This window comes from Peromyscus maniculatus, chromosome 8, assembly GCF_049852395.1.
Source record: "Peromyscus maniculatus bairdii isolate BWxNUB_F1_BW_parent chromosome 8, HU_Pman_BW_mat_3.1, whole genome shotgun sequence".
NCBI classification, from domain to species: domain Eukaryota; kingdom Metazoa; phylum Chordata; class Mammalia; order Rodentia; family Cricetidae; genus Peromyscus; species Peromyscus maniculatus.
Window position 1 is genome coordinate 90417589 of NC_134859.1, and position 6941 is coordinate 90424529.

General features: G+C 51.0%; 1 protein-coding gene across 1 annotated transcript in view; it reads right to left on the minus strand.

The window, feature by feature from the left end:
- Map3k14 (mitogen-activated protein kinase kinase kinase 14) overlaps positions 1-2889 on the minus strand; it is a 49248-nt gene extending 46359 nt beyond the window's left edge. The window contains exon 1 of the mRNA XM_006970560.4: positions 2693-2889. The gene's annotated coding sequence lies outside the window, so the exon portion shown is untranslated. The remainder of the gene's footprint in view (positions 1-2692) is intronic.
- Positions 2890-6941: the final 4052 nt, after the last annotated feature.

Here is a 6941-nt window from a genome sequence, read left to right on the forward strand (position 1 = left end):
CCTACCCGTGAAGACACGCCACTCCATTCCTTTCCCTTATTCGGGATCCTGGTGTGCAGTGGGCTGACTTATCCCTAGAGCTCCCCAGATGCTCGCTCCATACTGCCCCTCTCCACACCCACTTCATGCTGGTGCCATCAAAAGTGCCCAGAGCGCTCAGATGCCTCCAGTTTAACTGAAATACTAAAATGGGGCAAACAGGAAGCATCAGACACAACTGCGGTAGTGACTTATTAATCATGAAAGCAGAATTTTAGTTGCATTTTAACCTTTTGCCAGGAAAAAAAAAAAAGCATTGAGATGATGGAAGCCATCAGTAGAAATGTCTGCTGCTTGCATGTGAAGCAAGCTAACCTTTCACTTGGATGGAACTTGGTTTTCAGATTTCTTCTTTCTCCCCAGAAAAAAAAATCTGTCAAGCCACCCAGGATGAACCTGTTAGTTCTTCCCAGGGCAGAAGCACCTGTTGGGAGAAGTCCATGTGCTGTCCACTGAGACAGGAAAAAAAAAAAAAAAAAAAAAAAAAAAGGAACCTAAAAGTGACTTCATAGGCCAAGGTGATAACATAAAAGTCTTAAGAGGGGGCAAAATGGCCTAAACAAACACGCCCAGATTTAAGCTTTTATCTACTGTACACCCCTCCAATCTCCTACCAGCCCCTAGCTAGTGATGAACCCTCACACCAAAAAAAAAAAAAAAAAAAAAAAAAAAAAAAAAAAAACCAAAAAACAAAAAACCTCCTAACAGTTGCCTAGGGCTGGACAACCAATCAGGGTGAGTCCTTTCCTCTCTCACACAAACACTCCAAGTAGATCACAAAGGAATCAGTGTTCATCAGAACCAAAATGAGGAACCAAACGTCTATCTGCCGAGGCTGAGGAGAAAACCAGACGTTTTTGTTTAATAGAGGAAGGTTCATTTGGCAGGGCCCTGTGGTGTGCTCCCACAGACTCTAACAGACACCAGAAACCCCTCAGAACGGCTCCTTCTACCCAGGGACAATCGCAAAATGACCTAAAGCCCAGTACTGCTTAATTTCACAAACTGCTGGGATGTATTTCTGGGTATGTACAGCTAGGTACTGATTTCTAAAATTAAAGTCAGACATATTAACTATTATTATGAGATCTTCTGAGAAATTCACCACACTCTTCCAAATAAATCAGGATGTCTTCTTTCTTTCTTTCCGGTGTTCTGAGACAGGATCTTGCTATGAAGCCCTCACTGCCTCCAAAGTCACAGTAATCCTCCTGCCTTAGCCTCCCGAGTGATGGGATTACAGGTGTGTGCCATCATGCCTAGCTTTCAAGACGTCTTATAGGCCGTTGAAAAAACTCAGAAAGCTGGCATCGATCCAAAGGAATTGCCTTTGACATCACTTCAGACACAAGAGAAAATCCACACACATCATAAGCAAGTCCAGAACCTTCAAAGCCATCCTTTCATGTTAAGAGCAAAAAATATTACCCCAGACCTTCCTCCCTCTTTTCTCTATCATAGTTATCTTATGCAGACTTAATTCAGAGATCTGAGAACTCACCCTTGGTCGCAGCTTTGAGGCCTCAGACAAGGTATGTGCGCCCTCATCCCCCACACCTAGTTCAGGTGCTTCACTTATCAACTGGATAATACTCTATCCATCTTACCACACCGACCACTCAAAGGGGAAAGTTACTAAGCAAAGCCCTGCATCACTAATGTTAGGATCCTCTCATGGTTCAGAAAGACTATGTTTCTAGCCACAGTGCCAGTGGTCCGAAGTTCACTGGTCACGGTGCCACTCTCATGGTTTAATTTCATTCTTAGAGTCCTTAACCAAGTCATTAGTGTTCATTGTCTCCAATTAACAAAAAAAGTCATTAATACACTGAGTTTTGAAACTTTTCTTCACTCATCCTCTCCTTTACAACCCATGCACGCCACTATCCATCCTTTAGTGCTGAGAGCCATCTTTTCATCTCAACTTAGAGGGGGGGGGGAAGGCTTTTTCTTAAGTGAATGAAGGAGGGGTGGGGGAAGATTTTTTTCTGAAGTTAATAAACACGGAAGAGGCTCCTAAGCAGGTGGGACTCTCTGCCTCCGACAAATGTTTCTTTTTACTTGGTGACAGGTGGCTGCAAGTTGCCAGAGCCACGGTGAGCTTCCAAGATGGGACCAGTACATATAAACAGACACCGAAAGTAGAACACAGAATCACACAGAAGGGTCAGCTCATCGAAGAGGGAGGATACTGTGGGCGACTAGCACTGCCCTGCTGAGTGTCCAGGGCAGTCTCTGCTCCTGCTCCCAGCACCAGTGACCCCAAGCACTTCATAGCGAAAGACAGCACATTTCACGGCTAGGGCGGTGGAGCAATCTCCTTCTCTTGGGGGGGCACCTAGCAGCCGGGGCTGGTAGTGGGGCGGATGTTGGGGAAGGGGAAGAAGGCAGTCCCCGCGCGCGATCCGGTCGAGCGTGTGACCCGTGGGTGCGCGGCCTGGAAGCTCCAGGGCGAGCACGGCGTAGCGAGCGTGGCGCTGGTGGCGCGGCGCGTGCGAGCTGTTTAGACCGCAGACACCCGGCCACCCATCCCAGCCAGCCCTCGCGGAGGGCAAGGCCGCAACCCGGCCCCGGCCTCAGAAGCACCCCGGCCCCGCCCGCTCGAGCCCTCAGCGACCCGCTTTAGGTCTCAGGACTCTGCCCAGTCACCTACCGGCTGAGCGCCGTTCTCCTCAACCCAGCGAGTGTGGCGCTTCGCTGGCCAGCGATCGCTCGGGGCCCCAGCCGCTCCTCCCCGGCCACGCCCCCATGTCTAGCCCCGCCCAGGGCCACGCCTCTCCCCGTGGCTGCGATTTTGCGAGCTTCCCGCCTCCTTTCTTTGGCCGCACCGCGACCCTTGGTCCCGCCCACTCCCACAAGTAAGCCAATAAGGCGTCTCCTCCCGGCTGGCCTGCCAGCCGCTCTCCAGCAACGATTGGCTATCTCCCAAAATGGATACTATTTCCGGCCAGGGTTGCTAGAGGCGATGGTTGGGTGGGCCGGCGGGCAGTAGGCGGAGGAGGCCAGGGTGTTGGTGGAATTACACATGCGCTCTCGGCTTCTGGCAAATCTTTTTACGGGTTGCATTCTTTTTGAGGTTACGGGAAGGAAGGGCGACTGTACGCATGCGTGGGCCTTCCCAGCTTCGGCTTTGGTTACCTTGGAGATGGCGAGGTGCTCTCTTTCTCCAAGGTCTTGGATTCCTCTTCCTTTGTACTCGAGGGAGTTGTTGCTTTGTGGGATCCCGGTGGGCCTAGAAACACGTTTATGGAGCACTTAGTGTGTGCCTGGTGCTGTAAAGTGTCAGAAGATGAGGTTCCTGGGCTTGCCTTCTAGAAGCATGGGGAGCCAAAGGCCCACGTAAGACAGGCCTAGTGTTGAAACGCAGGTCTAAGGGAGCGTGCAGATGGCACGGTACAATCTCGTTCCACCCCAGGAGAAGCTGCGTGGTGTGAGTGCTGCGCACAGGACCCATCCTACAGAGCCAGAAAGACCTGGTTTGAAAACGTGCCCTTTTGGTGGGGGCAAGAGGGAGTATAGGGAACGTATGGAAGTGTTTTTTTGTTTTTTGTTTTTTCCCCTTTTCTGACTTTGCTAATGGGCTTTCTACTGTACAACAAGCTTCTATTTAGTGGTAATAAAAAAAAAATCGCATTTTGTCTTTTAGAGTTTCCAGAATGAAAGATGTGTTGGGACTCCTCTAGGACTCTTCGAGACTGGCTTGAGAAATAAGGAGCCTCCTGTCTGGAAAGGTTTGAGCCAGGGCCAGGCCACTGTCTGCATGTGACCACTTTGCAGACCTACTTCTTTCTGGAGATGTGTCCAAGCAGACATCTATTGTTGGACACCAGGAAAGGCCATTCATTTGACAGTGTGGAAATCCCACAATCTGGCCTGCATCCAGGAGGCTGAGGCAGGAGGATGACAGGTTTGAGACCAGCCTGGGCTCTGCAGCCAGACTTCTGTATGAAAACAAAACAGCCTACAACCCAAGAGGCTCACTCCCCCCCACACACTCCACCCCAACCCCCACCCCCACCCCGGGGCCAGAAAATGTTAGAGCAAAGTCTGCAGTTGCCCTAGCCCTAGCCCATGTTGTCCTTATTCTCAACCATGGCAAGTGTTGCCCCTCGAAGCATTTCCGGCTGTGACTTCCATGAAGCCTATACTTCAGAGTCAAGACAGTCTCTGGGACCTATCTTGGCCCTGCCAGTGACCAGCTGAGAGATGGTAAGGCAAGAAAAAAGCTGGACTGGAGACTTCTGAAAGCTCCTGCCGTCTCCAGGGTTGGGCATTTCAGTGACTCAGAGAGAGCAAAGCCGGGCCAGATGTACAGGTTGGTATCAGGTCTTGGGTGTCTGTCTTTTCCCGCCCACCACCTGTTTGCCTCTGGGCAAAGCACTTCTCAGGAAAGCTGTGGGCAGCAGGCCCAGATTCTGGAGTGGCTTCCTGCAGGGCTGGCTCACTTTTCCATCTCCCCTCACCTTTCCTTCCTTAGGACAGCCAGTGTTTCTGTGGTCCTGGTTCCCTCCCAGGCGTTGCCTCCTCCATCAAGATGATTGGTCTTTAAACCTGCACTCCAGTACTAGGGTGTATTAGTGACTCAAAGCTCCACAGAAGGTCAGCTTGCAGGGGAGAACACACCACTAGACTCATTAGCAAGGAAAGTGCTAGGGAAAAGCAGGGCTTCTCAGTCTCCACTGCTTTTCTCCTGTCTCTTCCCCTAGTGTGTGAGGAGAGACGCAAATGCCCCTCAGCCCTCTCCCAGTGGCCGCTGGGGTGCCTCTGAATCTTGAAATACCTACCCCCTAGGAGAGATTCAGGCAAAAGCGACTTCCTCCTGCTAGTCATGATGGTCTGGGCAGGCTTCTAGCCCTGAGTCACTAGTGTGCAGCTTCAGCCGGGCTTTAAATAAAATAATTGACATTTACAGGGTGACTCACACCTGGGGCAGTGTTGGGCTCAGTCCTCGGGGTTTCACATCCCATCTATTTCAGGTTTGGAGACACAAGGGTAAGACTGTGCCAGGCTGAGGGCAAAGTAGGGTCTGTTTGGTTTTCAGATCGGAGGGTCCAAACCCAGGGCCTTGCATATCCTGGGCGAGCACTCTACCACGGAGCTCCATTCCTGGTCCCTGTTCTTTCCTTCTTTCTCCACCCCCCAGGTAAGGTCTCTGTGACCTGTAACTCATTACTGAGCCCCTGCTGGTCTCAAACTTCTTCATGCTTTCACCTCCCCATATTGGGGTTACAGGCATTGGCTACTATTCCTAGCTCAGCCTCTGCGTTGTTCGTTTACATTTCTCTTTCTTTAAAAAAACATTCTTAAAGTTAGCATGCAAAGGAATGGATTCCGTCATAGCATTTCCACATGTATGTGACATTGTACTTGGCTCTCACTTGATCAGCTTCTGGCTTTGATTAAGATCATAAACCAGCTAAGTATAGTGGCATATGGCTGAAATCCCAGCACTGGGGACTGGAAGCAGGAGGATTAGGAGTTCAATGCCATCTTCACCTCCAGAGCGTGTTTGAGGCCAGCCTGGGCTACATAAGACCCTGTCTTCGGTCCACTACATGTGCTGTGTGCAGAACCTCACTGGATAACCTCAGTCTTGACGGTTTTGTATTGGATAATTCATTGTCACCGATCAGGCAGCCCTGCCACCTTGTTACTGCAGGATAATTAAGAGCGTGCCTGACAGAGTCTGCTAGGTTAGGAAAACATGCTCCCATACCTAGTGTGACAGCAAAAAGTTCTCTTGATGTTACTAACGGTCCTCAGGAGAAGCGGGTGTCCCTGCTTGAGAACCCCTGTCCTGTTATTACTGTCCCTCGTCCTATGGCTGAGCAAACTGAAGCCTGGGGAGAAGTGACCTGCCCAGGGTCACTTTGCTGTACCAGACGAGCCAGGATCCAGACAACACAGTGTGTAACACCCCCTGCAGGCAGGACTTCATAGAGACTTTGGGGTTCAAGGAGCAACTGCCCCCCCTCAGTTCTGTGGAATTGGGTGCAGTGGTGAGCCAATGCCGTCTTTGGGTCATTTGTCCTCCTTTTCTGTTTGCCCTGGAGAAGGGAAATTCTGCTGGCCTTGGCACGTTTACGGTATGAGGCCATGTCTAGTGAGCAAGTGTTGGGCAAATTGTCTGATGCCTGTGGGTCTTGGGCCCACATTCCTGTGAAATCTTGAGTCCAGGTGAAGGTTGCTGTGAGGACGGCTTGAGAGAGGCCCTAGGCCTAGGGGCAGACATTCCCGGAGGAGAAGGTATGCCTCCTCCCACTGGGGACCTGCCTGTGCCGCAGCCATGAGGTTTTTGCTGGTCCCCAGTTTGGACCTGCCCCATCCCTGCCTTCAGCCCAGACATCTAGGTGGGGGATGGGGAAGCAGCAGAGGAAACAGATACATAGATACAGTCCCTGTTCTTTCCCACTGTGACCTCAGGTTGGTCACATGAAGCTTAAAGTGGGACTATTTACACCATAGAAATTGGCAAATAGCATAAACCTGAGCGCGCGCGCGCGCACACACACACACACACACACACACACATCCAAACTAGTTGTTAAACTTTCCCCAGCACACTGCTGCCTGCTGCTGCTGGTCTCTGCCAGCTGGACCATCTCATCACATACTGGGTGAGGGAAGGGGCGCCGTAAACTACAGAACTGGCAGGGGAGAGAAGTGTTAAGATGAGAGGGAGAAAAGGTTGGAGTTGGCAAAGGTTGGAGCTGTATGCATGGGTGTCTCCGACAGGCACTGGACGTTCCCTTACCAAGATCAGGCCTGGACATACCTTCCTGAGACCCCTCCCTGACTCTGGTGCCATTATAGGGATCCCTGGCTTGACTGGCATTCTTCTCAGTTCTTGATTGATTTTCCCCTTCTAACTCACCTCTGCCTCCAGTTCCCATAGCATCTGA